Raw genomic sequence first — 18,506 nt, forward strand, 5'->3', positions numbered from 1 at the left:
TATATGCCCTTATCTAGGTTTTGCTCTATTGCAAATCTCTGCTAGGAGAGCCCAAGGTTTCTACTTACTATAACAAATGAGGGAAACCATTGATCCTTTGTTCCTTTGAGCCTGGCTTACTTCACTTAATATGATTTTTTTCTAAGTCTTTCCATTTCTTTACAAATGGGGCGATGTCGTTCTTCCTGACTGCAGCATTGAATACCACATCTTGTTGATCCACTCATCAACTGAAGGACATCTGGGTTGGTTCACCATATCTTTGCTATGGTGAATAGTGCTGCAGTGAACATCGTTGAGCTAGTCGATTTAGTATGTCCTAGGTTTATGTTCTTTTATGTCTTTTTTTCTGGTTTTAATAACTTGAAGAGTTTAGAAATGGTTTGTTATTATTTCTGTTCACTTTCTGTCCAGCCTAGGGCATTTACTTGAAAGTAGGTACCTCAGATCAGATTTTAGAGTGTGACACCTCTTTTGTTTTTTGTGAGTCATGGGGCTTGAACTCTGGGCCTGGGTGCTGTCTTGGAGCTCTTCAGCTCAAGGCTACCCTATCCCTTGAGCCATAGCCCCACTTCCCGTTTTCTAGTGATTAATTGGAGATAAAGAGTCTCGTATTCTTTTGTGCCCCCACTGGCTTTGAACGGAGATCCTCAGGTCTCAGCCTTCTGAGAAGCTAGGATTACAGGCTTGAGCCACCACACTCGCTTGACACCACTTTTTTTCTTTTTTGCTAGTCGTGGGGCTTAAACTCAGGGCCTGATTACTGTCCTTGGGCTTTTCTCAAGGCTAGCATTCTGCCACTTGAGCCACAGCACCACTTCCAGCTTTTTTTTTTCTATGTATATGGTACCAAGGAATTGAACCCGGGTCTTCATGCATGCTAGGCAAGCACTCTTAGGCCAAATTCCTGGCCCCTTGACACCACTTTTTTTTTTTTTTTTTTTTTTTGCCAGTCCCGGGCTTGAGCTCAGGGCCTGAGCACTGTCCTTGGACTTTCTCAAGGCTAGAGCTCTACCACTTGAGCCTCAGCACCACTTCCGGCTTTTTTCTATGTATGTGGTACCGAGGAATCGAACCCGGGTCTTCATGCATGCTAGGCAAGCACTTTAACCACTAGGCCAAACTCCCGGCCCTTGACACTACTTTTTTATGGGTTAATTTTTCTCTTGTATCCAGGACCTCAGTCTTTGCCTTAAGGTTGTATTTTCAAGTCTGTCCCTATGTCTAGGGTTGATAAATGAGGTCTAGACTGTCTTTTTTGGGTCTAGCCTTATGTTTGTGTAATGTTTTGAGTGTCTAGTTCTTTTCTAGGAGAAATGAATGATTCTGGTACCCTGGGTCAGAAGAAGCAAACTTAACACAAGACTTAGGGAACATGCAATGATTTCTGTGTGTGAAGAGTCTTTTGGGAGGTCTAGAATGTCAGAACTGAGGGGGTTTTCAAGTAGAGGGTATGTTCAAACATGGATCTAAAAATGAGCATATTTAGTTGGCAGAATTTGAAAATATGATGTGAATATATGCTATATATTTTGATGCTTGTTATTTCAGCTATATCCCAGGACCATCAGTCTGTTTTTTTTTTGTTTTTTTTTCTGCTGGTCCTGGGGCTTGAACTTAAGACTTGTGCTCTGTCTCTGAGCTCTTGGACTCAAGTCTAGTAATCTGCCACTTGAGCCACAGCTCCACTTCTGGATTTTTGCTGGTTAATTGGAGGTAAGAGTCTCATGGACTTTCCTTCCTGGTCTTGTATTAAACCTTGAGACTTGTATACAGAAGTGACCTTTGTGAAGTGACACTCAGCATTGAATTAATGACCTGCTACTTGTGTCACAAAGGAGTTGGGTTTTGAAGGAGTGGCAGTGAGCAGTGGCAAGGCTTAGAAATTTAGTTCTTTCTTGCCTTTTTTTTTTTTTTTTTTTGATGATGGAGCTTGAACGCTAGGTCTAGGTGCTGTCTCTGAGTTCTTTTTGTTGTTTTTTTGTGGGTCATGGGGCTTAAACTCTGGGCCTGGGCACCGTTCCTGAGCTCTTCAGCTCAAGGATACCGCCCTACCACTGGAGCCACAGCCCCACTTTCCATTTCTAGTTATTAATTAGAGATAAGAGGCTGAGGCTCTTTAGTGCTGAGGCTGGCTTTGAACAGGGATCCTCAGATCTCAGCCTCCTGAGTAGCTAGGATTACAGTTGTAAGCCATCACGCCTGGCTTGAACTCTTTTGCTCAAGATTAGCACTGTACCACTTTGAGCCACAGCTCCATTTCTGGTTTTCTGTTGGTTAATTGGAGGTAAGCATCTAACAGACTTTTCCTATTCAGGCTGGCTTCAAGCTATGATCCTCAGATCTCAGTCTCCTGAATAGCTCTGATTATAGGCATGAGGCCCTGGTACCCAGCTAAATTTAGTTCTGAGTGTTGCTAAATGATGGTGGCAGTGAAGTACATGTATAAAATTTGGAATTTTTTCCTTTTATCTGATTACAACTCATAGTTAGATGTTGTATAATTTAGGGATACTTTTAGCTGTATCTCTAAAAGTATTTCCTCTGTTCCTTTTTCATTTTCTGTGATTCTAAGTATAGTATTTTTTAGGACCTTGGTGTTATCTCTTAGATCTTGACAATTTTGTCCCCCTACTCTTGATTTTTCTTTTTACCCCTGCAGTTTGGTTGGTATTATCTATTTTGAACCATGTTCAAATTCACTGATTCCTTCCTTGGCAGAGTTGAGCCTACTGATGAGCCCGTTGAAGAAGGCATTCTTGATCTCTTAAATGATTTCCATTTTTAGCAGTTTTATTTTACTCCTTTATACATTTTCCATTTCTCTGCTGAACTTAACCATCTAATTTTGTGTGGTGTGTGTGTGTGTGTGTGTGTGTGTGTGTGTGTGTTAGAGCGTCCAACATATGGCTTAACAGTATGGTAAATTTCACATTAGATGTCTCCAAAATCTATTTCTGATATGTTCTTTATCTTTTTGGAGTGATTTTTTTCTCTACATTCTCTTTAACTTTATGATTTTTGAAAATGGTTACTGCAAAATTGACTTATTGTGTAGCAGGATAGAGGCTGAAGTATGTAATTTTCCTTTAGATTGACGTGTACTGCTTTCTGTTAGGAGTTAATCTAGTTAACAGTTGGGCTGAGTTTGAATTTTTTTCTGTTGTGGTTACTGCCAGCGTACTTCAGGCTTCAAATTTGTGTTTTTTAAAAGATTATCTTTAAGTAGTTGTACAATGGGAGTTGTCATTCAACATGTCAGTTTATAAGTACAATGCTTCTCGATCAGTATCACCTCTTTTATCCCCTTTCTCTCCCAACCCCATCACATTTTCTAATAGATACTTTGTGATTAGTATGGGAATTAATGTCTGTTTGTGAAGACCAAGGTTATGCCCTGCTCCAGTTATTCCATATTGTATAAAACAGTGGTTTTCAAGCTTATCAAATATACCAAACCAACAAAAGGATGCAAGCTTCACCTGGATGGTAAAAAAGGAACATTACCTAACAGTAGAATATGGTAGCACCCACTAACCTATCAAGATACCATCCAGAGCATGGATCATGAATCCATACATAAGGAACTCTCACTTCTGTCCCTAGGCCTTCACTTTAGCAAAATCACTTTGACCCACTTGAACTGCCAAAATGCTCTGTGCATCAAACTAGCATTAAGCGTTGTGCCAGCTCTGCATTTTGACACTGCTACATCTCACCAGCTCTTTGAATGAGTTATTATATTAATATAACTATCTGCAGTAACTCTGCTTCTATAGCAGCTTCTGCTCTGGTCTTCAGGAAGATACACCCTTCCCTTTAAACCCTATAGCCACTTGAACCTTTTTTTAGCCATTCTGTAATGAGTGAATTATAGTAATGGATTCTCAGAGAGTTAATATTAGTAATTTAGAACAGAAAGAAAGAACCTGTTTGCCAATGGCTCACAGCTTATGGGAATGGCTCTTTGTTTTGCATTGTCCCTTTTGCAGTTCCACTGTTACAGATCCCCCACTTTATTTGTGTCTTAATGAGTATCTTTTGACGTGCCCTTGTTTTATCTCTTGTTCTTTTTTCTATTTTGCTGTTACTTTTCTTGAAAGTTTCTTAACTTGAAGGTCAATGATGAATTGTGGCATTTGTTATTATAATTACACTTTAGTTTTAGGACTTAGATTTAGAGTCTTACCACTCTTCCCATTGTTGAGGTAAGCCTTTTTGGATTCCTGCCTCTCTCCAGAAGTAGTCTTTGTCCCTTGATGGAGATAGGGGGAATGATCTGGGTGAAGTGTCCTCTGATTTAGACATGGTTGCTGTTGCACATGTCTGCATGTATGACTCTAAGTCATAACGTGTGCCCTCTGTGCTCTCTCCTGCCTGATTGCTTGTGAGTTGGGGGTAGGTGACCTGGTTAAGGAAAATCTGACAGAAATTTGCAAGCTCTTTAGTTTCTGCACTTCAGTGATTTCACATGGTCCCGTTAGCAAGTCACATTAGGCTTATACTACTTTGCTAACTATCTTATGTTATATTCTTCGGTGTCCAGTTGCAGTTGACCCCAGGTAAACACAGGGATGCTCCTTTTCAAGCTAATTTTCTTTCTTTCTTTTTTTAATGACCCAGCAATTCCACTACTTGGCATTTACCCACTTGTCCAGAAACAAGGACATACTAAAACCACTAGCACAATGATGTTCATTGCAGCACTATTTACCATAGCAAAGATATGGAACCAACCCAGACGCCCCTCAGTTGATGGGTGGATCAACAAGATGTGGTATTTATATGCAATGAAATTGAATGCTGCCATCAGAAAGAATGACATTGCCCCATATGTAAGGAAATGGAAAGACTTAGAAAAAATCATATTAAGTGAAGTAAGCCAGACTCAAAGGAACATAGGCTCAATGGTTTCCCTCATTTGTCATAATCAGTAGAAACCTTGGGCTCTCCTAGCAGAGATTTACAATAGAGCAAAACCTAGATATATAAGGCCATATAGGATGACTAAACGAAAGGACCTCCAGGATATAGAAACAAAAGTCATATAATGAGTGATTGTTGTCCTTAATGTACTATGTTATCTCTCATCTCTTTTGCTGTCCCTTGGTTATCTCATACTATTACAGTATTTTACCTTGTTATCTGATATATTGTATATATGTTTATTTGGTTGTTTGAAATAGGATAGGGAAGGGGGGAAAACAAGATGAGGTTCAGGGATGAGGGGAGGGAAATGGGGACCAAAACATGAGAAAGGATATCAGTGTTTGTGAAGTAATGCAGCTTCTATCTGTTGAATATATTGTTACTCTTCTATTAATTATAATAAAAATACATGAAAAAAAGCCCTAGCAAGGCGTGGTGACTCAGACCTGTAATTCTAGCTACTCAGGAGGCTGAGATCTAAGGACCATGGTTCAAAGCCAGCCTGGGCACTAAAGTCTGTGGGGCTTTTATCTCCAGTTAACCACCAGAAAACCAGAAGTGGTATTTTGACTCAAGAGGTAGGGCAGTAGCTTTGAGCTGAAGAGCTCAGCAACAATGCCCAGGCCCAGAATTCATGACCGACACCTCCTCCCAACAAAATAAAGTCCTGAGTTGGGTGCTAATGGCTCATGCCAGAAATGCTAGCCTAGCCATTCAGGAGGCTGAGTTCTAGAAGATTGAGGTTTGAAGCAAGTCCAGACAGAAAAGTCTTTAAGACTCCCATCTCAAATTAACCTGCAAAATACTGGTCAGAAAGCGTGGCTCAGTTGGTAGAGCTCCAGCCATGAGCAAGAAAGCCAAGGGTAAGTGTGAGGACTCTAGTTTAATCAAGCCCTGGTACTGGCATATGTAGTCATATGTACATGCACATGCACACATGCTGTGCACGTGTGTGTGCATGCACACACAGACACACATACACAGTCCTGAATTTGCAATTTGCCAAGCTCTTTTCCATTTAAGGGGGACAGCTATGCTTCTTCCAGTCCTTTTATTTTATTATGGAAGTCAGAAATTAGTTCACCCTTAAAATTTTAACATACACATTTGCTAAAGTCTAACCTTACCTGCTGAGATTTTTAGAATGACTTCCTCTTAACTTTTGTCTCTCTTTCCTTGTTAGTGTTATTTATGTGTTAGTTTTACATTGTTTAAGCCACCTTAAGCTTATAAAAGTAGTGAATAGTCAATAATATGCTTTTTAGGCTTATTTTGTTTCAACTTTCATCATTCACCGTATTTCTTGGTTCAGTTTCTTTCTGTTGATATAAAATTCCAACTCTGCTTTCAAAGAAAATAGTTTATGGTGAGCCATATATGAGTGCCTATGGTCTGGAAATATAACTATAGATTTAAGTTCTCCTAATGACATGTCCTACCACAGAAAGGGCAATGTGAACTTTTATAACCAAAGAAAATAGAGTTATAAGAGAGTTATAAGTCAGTGCGCTTACAAAATACACAAGTGGGTTATCTGGTGGGCTATAGCAAGACTGTAGACTTGGAATGTTGTCTTTATCACATTTTTAGCTTTAGAGTAGATGGAGTCTACGTGTCAATCTTACAGATAAATTTCAAGAATTTTACCTAAAAGTCCTTAGGTTTTAGGTCAGATACAAAGTGGAAAAGGAATGAAAGTCTATTCAGGAGGCAAGATTGGGATTATTGTGACTTGAGACCAGTAAGGCCAAGAGTCCTGAGAATTCTGTCTTAATAAAAGGTGAGGATTGTGGTGTATGCTTGTCATCTCAGCTACACAGGAAATAAACAGGAGGTTCATGATCCAGACTGATAAGGGCATAAATTCACCCCCAAAATAACTAGAAGGAAAAGACCTGGGGGCATAGCTCAATGCCTGCCTACTAAGCACAAAACAGCTTAATCACCCCCATCCCCAATAAGAATAAGGAATACAAAGGGATTAAAAGTAGCTCATGGTAATTTTGCCTCTTAACCTACAACATTCCATTTGTCCATAGTCACAATGTTTTATTTAGATAAGGTCAAGTAGTCTGCAGGATGCTTATTACAGGTACACCTTCTTTATAGAACATCATTTTACATTCTTAATAAAGAATGTTCTTAAGTAGTTCTTTCCTTTCTGTTCTGTTAATAGTAAACTTAGTCTAGGTGTTTCTGAACTTTACACACTTCTCTCTCTCCCTCCCTCCCTCCTCATCCCTCCTCCTTCTCCTCCTTCTCCTCCTTCTCCTCCTTCTCCTCCTTCTCCTTCTTCTCCCCCCCCCATCATGGGCTTGAACTCTGGGCTCAAGGCACCACCCTACTACCCCTGAGCTCTTCAGCTCAAGGCTACCTTCCTACACCTAGAGCCATAGTCCTACTTCCCCCTTTCCAAAGATTAATTGGAGATAAGAGTCTCACAGTCTGTAGTGCCAGGGCTGGCTTTGAATTGCTATCCTCAGATCTCAGCCTCCTGAGTAGCTAGGATTAGAGGCTAGAGAAACTTAACAAATATTGTTTCTCTTCTGTTTTTCATTTCTGCAATCTTTAGTAAAAGGTGAAAGATTTATATGATCTGAAGAGAAACCAGAGTATACCATTATTTGGATGTTACAATGTTGGACTGTCATTGTATGCTCCATGTTGTTTAAATGCCCTTTAATATTTACATTTTTACCTTTTGGATGATTTCTTGGTATCTAGTTATTCACTAATTTCTTCTTTAGCTATATCTATGTATTTCTTAAATGTTTTCATTAAAAACATTCAAGTACACATTTAAATTTGAAATGTTAGCAGTACAGAGGTTGTGTAACCTTGTAGCATACTTTCACTTTTGTCTTCTTTGATTTTTCTCCCCATTTTTTCCTCCTTTTCTGTCTTCCTTCTTTACTTTTTAAAAAAAAATTTTATTAGAGAATTTATTAACGTTGATTTTTACATCATCTTTTAAATGACAAGTTTAACAAACAAGTGTTCAAGGAGGGAATCTCTATTTACAATCACTGGGCCTTCTTTACTTTTTTACCTCTTAGCATATATTAGTTGCACAAGGGGGTATTCATTGTAATGATTTCATGCATGCATATGTTATACCCCATACTATTCCCTCCCTTAGTTTTCCTCTCCCTTCCTCTTTCTCCTCCCTTGTTTTGTTTTCGACAGGCCTCCTTGTTCTGATTTCATACAGTCTGCCCATTTATTTTTGTACTGGTGTCAGGGTCTTAAATTAGGGCTTCAAGCTCTCCCTCAGCAATCTTGATCACAGCTGGTGCTCTACTACTTGAGCCATGCCTCTACTCCTGCATTTTGCTAGTTAAGTGGAAATAGAATCTTGCAGACTTTCTATCTGGACTGGCTTAGAACTGTTCCTCAGCTTAATGTCCTGAGTAACCAGGATTACAAGTGTGAGCAACCAGCTCTAGGCCCTTTCTGTCCATTTTCTTATTAAGATTCTTATTCTAGAAAATTTCTGAACTGCTTAAAGAGTGATGTCTGTCCATTTCTCATTCTCTTGTGAAACTTCAGCTGTTGCTTTCTGGCTTCCATCCCTATTACCCCTTAGGTTGGTTTTGCTGAGTGATTTTGCCTGTAATTTGTATGCTACATCTAGTGTATTCATTTAGTTCTAATTTTACTTGGCATTTCCATTGCACCTGACACTGTTAATCACTGTCCCCTGAAACAGTATATGCCCTTTTTGATCTCCATGTCCTTCTCTTACATTTCTTTTTCTGCCACCCCTGTAGATCCTTACTGATCTGCTTACACATAACGTATCATTTACTCAAATTTATTCTCCTTTTTTTTTTAAGTAAACTTCTGTTAATGATTCTGCCATTCACCTCAGGTTTTCAAGATAGATAGTTGAGTCCAGCTTGGTAATATTATCTACAGTTGGCAATATAATATAAAATATGATTTGGGGCATGTCATGCACCCAGGCTGTCTTGCCAACAGGACAAAAGAGAAAGGAGAAAGACTGAATTTCCTTATATGGCCCATCAGATTCCTCCTTGATACATTTTCTTTTTTGGGGGATCATGGGGTTTGAACTCAGCCTGGGTGCTGTCCCTGAGCTCTTCAACTCAAGGCCATTGCCTTACTCCCTGGAGCCACAGTCCCACTTCCCCGTTTTCAAGAGGTTAATTAGAGATAAGACTGTCAGGTCCATTTGTTCTGGGGTTGGCTTTGAACCTTGATCCTCAGATCTCAGCCTCCTGAGTAGCTAGGATTATGGGTATGAGCCACCATGCCCAGCTTGTTTTTTTCTTTTTTTTGATGGCTGCTACTCTGACTTGAATGAGATGAAATCTTATTTTGATTTTGATTTTCATTTTCTTTATAGCTAAGGGTGTTACTTCCTCATGTATTTATTAGCCTTTTATATTTCTTCTTGTGATCCTCATGTATATATTAGCCATTTATAGTTCTTGCGATACTCATGTATTTATTAGTCATTTATATTTCTTTTTATGAGAACTATCTGTTCAGTTAGCTTGCCCATTTGTTGTGGGATGCCATATGTTTCTGTAGAGTATGTGGGTTGATTTTCTGAGTGGGTAGACTCCCCATTCCTCATGGAAGCTATAGGTAATTGATACTTTACTTCTCTGGCCTCATCATTATTAAGGAATATTGCTTATTATTTTAAAGAGTCAAGACTGGGTGAATGTTGGCACTAATCTTACTTACTGAAAGGGTAGGAAAGTTTACTGGCAATGGTGTTTTCTAGCTTTACAATCATATAACATTACTGTCTTTTCTTTTCTTTTTGCCAGTCCCAGGGCTTGAACCCAGGGCCTGAGCATTGTCCTTGGGCTTTCTCAAGGCTAGAGCTCTACTCTTTGAGCCACAGCATCACTTCGGCTTTTTTATGTGTGTGGTACTGAGGAATCAAACCCCGGTCCTCATGCTTGCTAGGTAAGCAAGCACTATACCACTAGGCTGAACTCCCGACCTTGCTTTTTCTTTACTTCTCATTATGTCTCATTTTATTATCATTCAAAGATTCTCCTGGAAAAAATTTGTGTCTTAAAGAAAGGCCTCTTTGGCTACACAAAGTTATAGGGTCTTTAGCTCTGTTGAGTTTTGCTACCTATTTCATTTTAACTTGCTTCACAGCTGTTAGGAAATTAATTCTTCCTCACTAGTTTACTATAAGCACCTCTTAGGTTCTCAGGACTACTCTGAATTTTTTTTTTCTATTTTTCTTTGCCTTATTTCATTGGGTTTCAGTGTGGGATAAAAAGCTAAGCTTGTGTGTTCTGAAATAGAACTTAAGAGTCACATACCTCATGTGACTACTGTCATGGCAAAGAATGACTTTTTTTTTTTTAAAGTCGGTCATGGGGCTTGAACTCTGGGCCTGGGTGCTGCCCCTGAGCTCTTCAGCTCAAGGCTACGGCCCTACCCCTGGCATTGTCCCTGACCTCTTCGGCTCTAGGCTACCTCCCTACCCCTGGAGCCACAGCACCACTTCTGGTTTTCTAGTCATTAATTGGAGATAAAATTCTCACTGTCTTTAGTGCCAGGGCTGGCTTTGAACCGTGATCCTTAGATCTCAGCCTCCTGAGTAGCTAGGATTATAGGAGTGAGCCACCAGGGCCAGGCCAGAATCCAGAATGCATTTAAATTAGATTCTTGTGTACACCTTTGATCACTTTCTTTCTCTCTCTCTCTCTCTCTCTCTCTCTCTCTCTCTCTCTCTCTCTCTCTCTCTCTCTCTTTCTTCCCTTCCTCCCTCCCTCCCTCCCTCCCTCCCTCTTTCCTTTCCTTTCCTCTTTTCTTTTCTTTTCTTTTCTTTTCTTTTTTCTTTTCTTTTCTTTCTTTCTTTCGCCAGTCCTGGGCTTGAGCACTGTCCTTGGACTTTCTCAAGGCTTGAACTCTACCACTTGAGCCTCAGCACCTATTCTAGCTTTTTCATTTTCTTAAAATACTGATCCTGTGGGGCCGAGAGTTTGGCCTAGTGGTTAAAGTGCTGGCCTAGCATGCATGAAGACCCGGGTTCGATTCCTCGGTACCACATACATAGAAAAAAGCCGGAAGTGGTGCTGAGGCTCAAGTGGTAGAGCTCTAGCCTTGAGAAAGTCCAAGGACAGGGCTCAGGCCCTGAGCTCAAGCCCAGGACTGGCCAAAAAAAAAAAATACTGATCCTGTATCCCCTTTGAATGTTACTGAAGGTTATGATTGGGATGATTGGGTAGATCATTGGTAGATGGTTGGGATGAATGTGTGCCAGACCTGTGAAAGCTGAAGAGGAAATACTGCTGAGTCACTTGAAGCAAAAAAATTTGTTTTGGCCATTCTGATGAAAGGGTTTCTCATTACTGTTCTTTGTTTTAAAATTGCTTGGAAGAGGGGCCAGGAGTTTGGCCTATTGGTAGAGTGTTTGCCTAGCATGCATGAAGACCCGGGTTCGGTTCCTCGGTACCACATACATAGAAAAAAGCTGGAAGTGGTGCTGAGGCTCAAGTGGTAGAGCTCTAGCCTTGAGAAAGTCCAAGGACAGTGCTCAAGCTCTGAGCCCAAGCCCAGGACTGGCAAAAAAAAAAAAAAAAAAAAAAAGAAATGTACTCATTATTGACTTATGAAAGGGTGTGTTCTCTGTAAAACACCTTAGTAATTAAAAATTGCTTGGAAGGCAGGGCACTGGTGGCTCATGCCTGTAGTGCTAGGTACCCAGGAAAGATCTCAGGATCGCCATTCAGCAGGAAAATCCATGATACTCCTAATCTCAAAAAAGCTGGAAGAGGAGCTGTGGCTGAAATGGTAGAGATCTGGCTTGAGCAAAAGGAAGCTGAGGGACAGCACCTAGGCCCTGAGTTCAAACCCTAGGACCAGCTAAAATAAATAAATAAATGGGAAAACAAAAGAAAGTGACTTGTAAGATTGAATATTTATATGATTTATGTATTAGTTATTTGTATTTTGCTTTTGGCATTTTGTTCACATGCTAATATATTTATTTTTTTTTGGCCATTTCTGGGGCTTGAATTCAGGGCCTGGGCACTGTCCTTGGACACTTTTTGCTCAAGGCTAGTGCTCTACCTCTTGAGTCCCAGCACCATTTCTGGCCTTTTTTGTATATGTAGTACCTAGGAATCGAACCTGGGGCTTTGTTCATGTTAGGCAAGCACTGTAATACTAGGCCATACTCCCAGCTCAATATTTTTTTCTTTGCCAGTCCTGGGCTTGAGCTCAGGGCCTGAGCACTGTCCTTGGACTCTCTCAAGGCTAGGGCTCTACTACTTGAGCCTCAGCACCATTTCCACTTTCTATGTATGTGGTACTGAAGAATTGAACCTGGGTCTTTGTGCATGCTAGGCAAGCACTCTACCACTAGGCCAAACTCCTGCACCCCCCTTTTTTTCTTTTAATAGCCTTTTTTTTTTTTTTAAAGGTTCTATTATGTGAAATAGTGCTACCAAATCAGAGTTGTGTTGTTCTGTTTTTTTTAGTTTGATCCTTGTGAAATGAAAATTCACTCAGGTATTAAGTTACTATATATAATACCTAAAAAGATGGCTGTAAAATTAAATGAAATAACATAGGTGAAGTGCCCAGTACAGGTACTTTGTGTGTAATGCAGCAAATATTAGTTCCTTTTGTTCATTCTCGCTGCTAGATTATTAAAACAGCTATAGGATGGAGAAAGAGAGAGAGAAAAAGAAAGTATGTAAAATATATAGAGATAAACTGTGGCTTTTTAAATTTCTAGGTCCTTTACATTATTTTTTGTTGTTGTTGTTAGTCATGGGTCTTGAACTCTGGCCTGGGCACTGTCCCTGAGCTCTTGAGATCACGGTTACTGCCCTACCCCTTCAGCCACAGCGCCACTTCTGGTTTTCTAGTGGTTAATTGGAGATAAGAGTTTCACAGACTAAAGTCCCCGGGCTGCATCTTCAGATCTCAGCCTACTGAGTAGCTAGGAATACAGGCATGAGCCACTGCACCCAGCCTACGCTGTTTATTTAAACAGTATTTTTAAAAATTAAAAAAAAATTATTAATTTTTTTTGTTGTTGTTGATCATGGGGCTTGAACTCTGGGCCTGGGCATTGTCCCTGAGCTCTTCAGCTCAAGGCTAGTGTTCTACCTCTTGAGCCTCAGTGCCACTTCCAGTTTTCTGGTGGTTCATTGGAGATAAGGGTCTCGGGACCTTTGCTTTGAACCACGATCCTCAGATCTCAGCCTCCTGAGTAGCTAGGATTGCAGGCTTGAGCCTCTGGCACCCAGCTCTCACACTTTTTATTGTGTTGTAAAAATATTTCACTCATTCAACTGTGCTATTTTAGCACAGTACATTTTACAGGTTGATTTGCCACATTTAATCCATTTCATCTCTACAAGAGTATTAGCCCTATGTGGGGTCCCAGAGGGCCCAGCTTCTTGATAGAGGTAAAATATAATGCACAGGGATACAGAAGAATGTTAAACATCTGGCCTCAGTAGGTGCTGAAGAAATACTTCTTTTTTTTCCACTTGTGGGGCTTGAACTCGAGGCCTGAGCACTGTCCTTGGACTTTTCGCAAAGCTGGAGCTCTACCACTTGAGCCGCCACACCACTTCCACCTTTTTTTTCTATGTATGTGGTACCAAGGAATCGAGCGTGGGTCTCTGTGAATGCTAGGCAAGCACTCTACCACTAGGCCAACCTCCCGGCCCAAAGAAATATTTCTTGAGTGAATAATCTATTATTAAGTAAGCCCATTTCTAAATTGTATCTCTCTTTCTACTTTGCAAAACCTCATATATTTTATCTGGTTAACATAAAGTAATAGAGTAAACTGAGCCAGTAATCATTTACTCCATTAAAGTTTGTGTATTTGCTAGTTCATCCATCTAAAATGTTTTGTCCTGATCTCTAAGCTTAATTATAATGGCTAATTTCCCTTACTTCACCAGAGATTAACAGGAAAACTCTATTAGGAGCACAGTCTTCATTAAAATGCAGCAAATTGGGTCATTTACCCTGGCCCCAAACTTGGGAAATCCCCTATAGCTGTTACAGAAAGCAGAAAAGATGTTTTGCAAAGAATCAGTACCTGGATAAAAAAGTTAAATTGGCAAATACAATTAGTATTAGCATATCTTCCATCAATATATCTTATCATTTTCTAAGACAATGTGGGTGAATGTGGGTGTTAGTCTTTCAACTTCCAATATTATCTTTGTCAACTACTATTTTTTTTTGAGGCAGTGTCACTATGGAGCACAGGCTGGCTTCCAGCTTGACCTCCAGAAAACTGGAATTAAAGTATCTGCAAACACAACTGGCTCCAACCATTCAATTTTAATGTTTACTCTGTGTTTATTTTTTTTTGTCGGTTGTGGGACTTGAACCACAGCACCACATCCGTATGTTTAGCTTTTTTTTTTTTTTTTTGCCAGTCCTTGAGCTCAGGGCCTGAGTACTGTCCTTGGGTTTCCTCAAGGGTAGAACTCTACTACTTGAGCCACAGCACCACTTCTGGCTTTTTTGTACGTATGTATGTGGTACTAGCACTTTACTACTAGGCCAAACTGCAAGCCCTCTGTTTAGTTGTTTTCATAGTAGTTAGTAGCTCTTAGTAAAAATGGTCAGACCTATTACAGGATTAGAGGTAGGGCATTCTTATGCTTATTCCAGAGTTGAATAGTAATAACAAAGCTCTCTTCTGCATATCTAGTCTTAGCACTTTTTTTTTTTTTTTTTTTTTTTTTTGCCAGTCCTGGGCTTTAGCTCAGGTGTCTGAGCACTGTCCTTGGGCTTTCTCTAGGCTAGAGCTCTACCACTTGAGCCTCAGCACCACTTCCAGCTTTTTTCTATGCATGTGGTACCAAGGAATCGAACCCGGGTCTTTGTGCATGCTAGGCAAGCACTCTACCACTAGGCCAAACTCCCGGCCCCAGTCTTAGCACTTTTTTAAAATAAATTTTATTAATCAGTAGTTCCCAGTTCACTTTTTTGTTGTTGTTTGTCTCATGGGGCCTGGGTACTGTCTGAGAGCTCTTTAGCTCAAGGCTATCGCCCTCTCCCTGCACCACAGCCCCATTTCCTCTTTTCTCATTTGGAGATGAGAGCCTCTCAGTCTTTCAGGCCCAGGCTGAATTTGAACTGTGCTTCTCAGATCTCAGCCTCCTGAGTTGTCCCGTCCAGCGGGATGTCAACTAGGGCCAAGAACCTAGAGGGAGGAATGAAAGGGACAGGAGACACGAAGAAGGCAGCAAGACAAGCATCCTGATCAAGCTGCAAATTTTATTTTTTCACACAGGGGTTTATATGCCTCTTCAGGGGAAGCAGGAGGGGGTTGGGGTATAGGAACTGCTCGGGGTAGGGGGTCCGGTAGTAGGATGTTTGCTCTGGGTAGAGGCCTGGTGGTAGGATGTTTGCATATCAACGCAAGAAGGCATGTGTTGCTTAGTGACCTAATTACAAGATGCAGGCACATTCTTACACTAAGAATTCAGGGAGGGGGAGAATGTCCCCGACACTGAGTAGCTAGGATTACAGGTGTGAGCCACCTTGCTCTGACTCCCAATTCACTTTTAACTAAGATATATATTTGGTGAGGCTTTTACCTAGCCTTTGGGATAACAACTTTGTGATGTTGCAAAAAAAGCATTTTAGGACACATATAGGTAAAGGCCATGAAAGTGTTATTAGTAAAGGAAGCCAAAGATAGAAAGATAGTGCTACTTAGAAATAAGTGTGGGCTCATCTGACCAACAGGTGTAGCGACTATTTCAACTTCAGAGGGATGTGTGAAAAAGCAGTTTGGGGGTTTGACTTAAAATCACTGTAAGAGGCCTGGAGTTTGGCCTAGTAGTAGAGTGCTTGCCTGGCATGCACAAAGACTGGTGTTCAATTCGTCATTACCATATACATAGAAAAAGCCAGAAGTGGTACTGTGGCTCAAGTGGTAAAATGTTAGCCTTGAGGAAAAAGCCCAAGGACAGTGGTCAGGCCCTGAGTTCAAGCCCCTGGATTGGTTAAAAAAACAAAACAAATCACTATAGGATAATGCTCCACTTTGTTTTGGAAACCTGGTACATTTAATCATATTTGGTATTACTTTGTTTTATCTGTTGGGCTCTGAAATATCAAAGATGGGCAGCTTTTAAATTTGGGTCATTATGAGGTATATGTCTGAACATCCCATTAAACAGGATGAGTGTCTGCCAGATACTCCCTTCAAGACAGATGTCTATCCTTGAGGCAAATATTTTCCTTCACAAACACTTGTGATTAAAAAAGGAGTTATTTTACCAAGTGATTTCCCCCAATGCACCTTCATATTTCTTTGCACAGGGCACTGGTGGTGAAATAAGGTGACTGAGCCTAAGTAATTTCTTGCAGTCATTCTGGTGCTGCTAGCTGGGTGGAGGAAAAGCCTAGAGGTGAGAGATGCTATCTATTAAATGCAGATGAGGACTCTGTTTCACAGAAATGCAGATAACACAGCCTCAAGAAAGAACCCTTGTATATGGAGAATAAAGGTGTCCCATCTTGTCCTCCTGGTGGGGAAGGTAAAGCCCCATGTCCCCAGGTGATAAGTGTTGTCCCTGGAAACAGGGATGGGCACTTGGCTGAAAGTTACTATGCCTGTCAGTCCAGTACCTGGGATTGGGGGCTTCCTGTGACCCTACCCCTGCCCTGACCCTATTTAGACCTTGACCAGCTCTGTCTAGGGGCACTATATCACGGGTCTCTCCATGTTGGGGTCCTTTACTCTATCTCCTGGATGTTCTCCGGTCATCATGGTGTCCCAATTCATGTCAGAGTTGAATTGGCTTGTTGGTATTGTATCTGTTGTGTCTGTCATCTCTGGCTGGTTATCTAACTGTATTGTGTTTTCTGGCTGCTGGACTTTGAGACTGGAGTCAGCCATGTAACCACTGGCCTTTTAATAAAGACATTAACATTTGAACCTGCAAAATGTGATTTACAGCAGTGGCTTATGCCTGTGATCCTTGCTACACAAGAGGCTGAGATCTGAATGAGGTTCAAAGCCAGCCTGGGCTGGAAAGTCCAAAAGATTGTATTCACTAGCTAAACACCTGAAGAGTGGAAGTGGTTCTGTGGCTCAAGGCTCTAGCCGTGAATAGTCTTAGCTGTTCAATCCCCACAACTACAAAAACAAAATATATATATATATATATATCTTTGCTTAGTTCTCAGAACATACTAGTTAGGCAGGCAAGGTCAGAGAGAACTGCAGCTTAATGAGGGATCATAAATGTAAAGCAGAGAAAGTGCTTTTTCTTTTAATTATCCAGTTCATTAATATAGTATTTATTTTTTTAATTCCTAGCTGCTATCCTCCCTATCTCATTTCCTTCATCTATCCTGCTTTGCTTTTTACTAGTTGTGTGCTCAAGGACCAGGTACTTATTAACTTTGGGAATGTTCTCTTTTAAAACACAATTAGTCTTACATGTGATAATGTATGAAAAAAATACTCAGCATCATTCATCCCTGTCATATGGAGATGCTCCTTTTGCATGAGTTGTTTTTGATTTTGGTGTGTGTGCCTGTGTGTGTACATGACACACACAGGCACACACGCACGCACACTTACTGAGCTGCCTTAGTCCTAAGGCTCCGATTCCCAGCCTGGGGTGCTGTCTCTGAGCTTTTGTGCTCAAGCCTAGCACTCTACCACTTGAATCACAGCTTCACTTCTAGCTGTTTTGGTAGTTCAGTGAATTTCACAGACTTTTTTCAGTTGCTGTTGTCAGATCGTAGTCTCCTGAATAGCTGGAATGACAAGCATGAGCCACTGGAACCTGGCTCTTCTGCACTAGTTTTAAGCTGTCTGGGTTATCTGTTAAGTAGAACTTAATATTCCGATTTTGAATTCTAGTTCTGCTACTATCTAACTTTGTGACATTGAGCAAGCTACTTATTTTTCCATTAGTCTCCTTGTGGGTCACATGAATTTCCCCCCCACCCATCCTGAGGCTCGAACTCTGGGCTGTCCCTGAGCTCTTCAGCTCAAGGCTAGCACTCTATTCCTTTTGCCACAGTGCCACTTCTGGTTTTATGATGGTTAATTGTAGATAAGAGTTTTACAGACTTTAGTGCCTAATTGGAGATAAGAGTTTCTAGGATTTCAGTGCCTGGGCTGGCTTTGAACTGTGATCCTCAGATCTCAGCTTCCTGAGTAGCTAGGATTATGGGTGTGAGCTACCAGCACCCAGCTGGTAACATGAATTTTTCTAGTCATAAATAATCATTAAGTGTTTCTGGGAACATTAAATAAATTAATGTAAGTAAGACAGAACAGTATTACAAAGTGCCATATTGTGCTACCTGATTAAATTTTTTTGAAATACTTGGTTTTACTGGAGTATTTTAATCATATGCTCCATGGGGCCAGATCACCATGGAATCTCTCTTCAACTTTCCATTAAAGTTGATCTGGTCTGTTGAGGTCATTTTCTGCTCTTTCTTTATTCTAATATCCTCATGACTCAGTTTCCTAACAGTCCTAATCTCTGAATTAAGTTTTCACAGAATCCAGTTTTTACAATGGAGTTATAAGCCAAAGACTGTATATTTCTGAGTTCCAT

At 40.6% G+C, this 18,506-nt stretch overlaps 1 protein-coding gene and 1 pseudogene across 4 annotated transcripts in view; one reads left to right on the top strand and one right to left on the bottom strand.

Annotated features, from left to right (window-relative positions):
* Positions 1 to 18,506, top strand: part of Cdkl5 (cyclin dependent kinase like 5) — a 169,987-nt gene that overhangs the window by 19,877 nt on the left and 131,604 nt on the right. The gene's annotated exons all lie outside the window — the stretch shown is intronic.
* LOC150040429 (U5 spliceosomal RNA) lies at positions 7,439 to 7,545 on the bottom strand (annotated as a pseudogene).

This window comes from Megascapheus bottae, chromosome X (genome assembly GCF_031878675.1).
Source record: "Megascapheus bottae isolate mThoBot1 chromosome X, mThoBot2.hap1, whole genome shotgun sequence".
In the NCBI taxonomy this organism is placed as follows: Eukaryota; Metazoa; Chordata; class Mammalia; order Rodentia; family Geomyidae; genus Megascapheus; species Megascapheus bottae.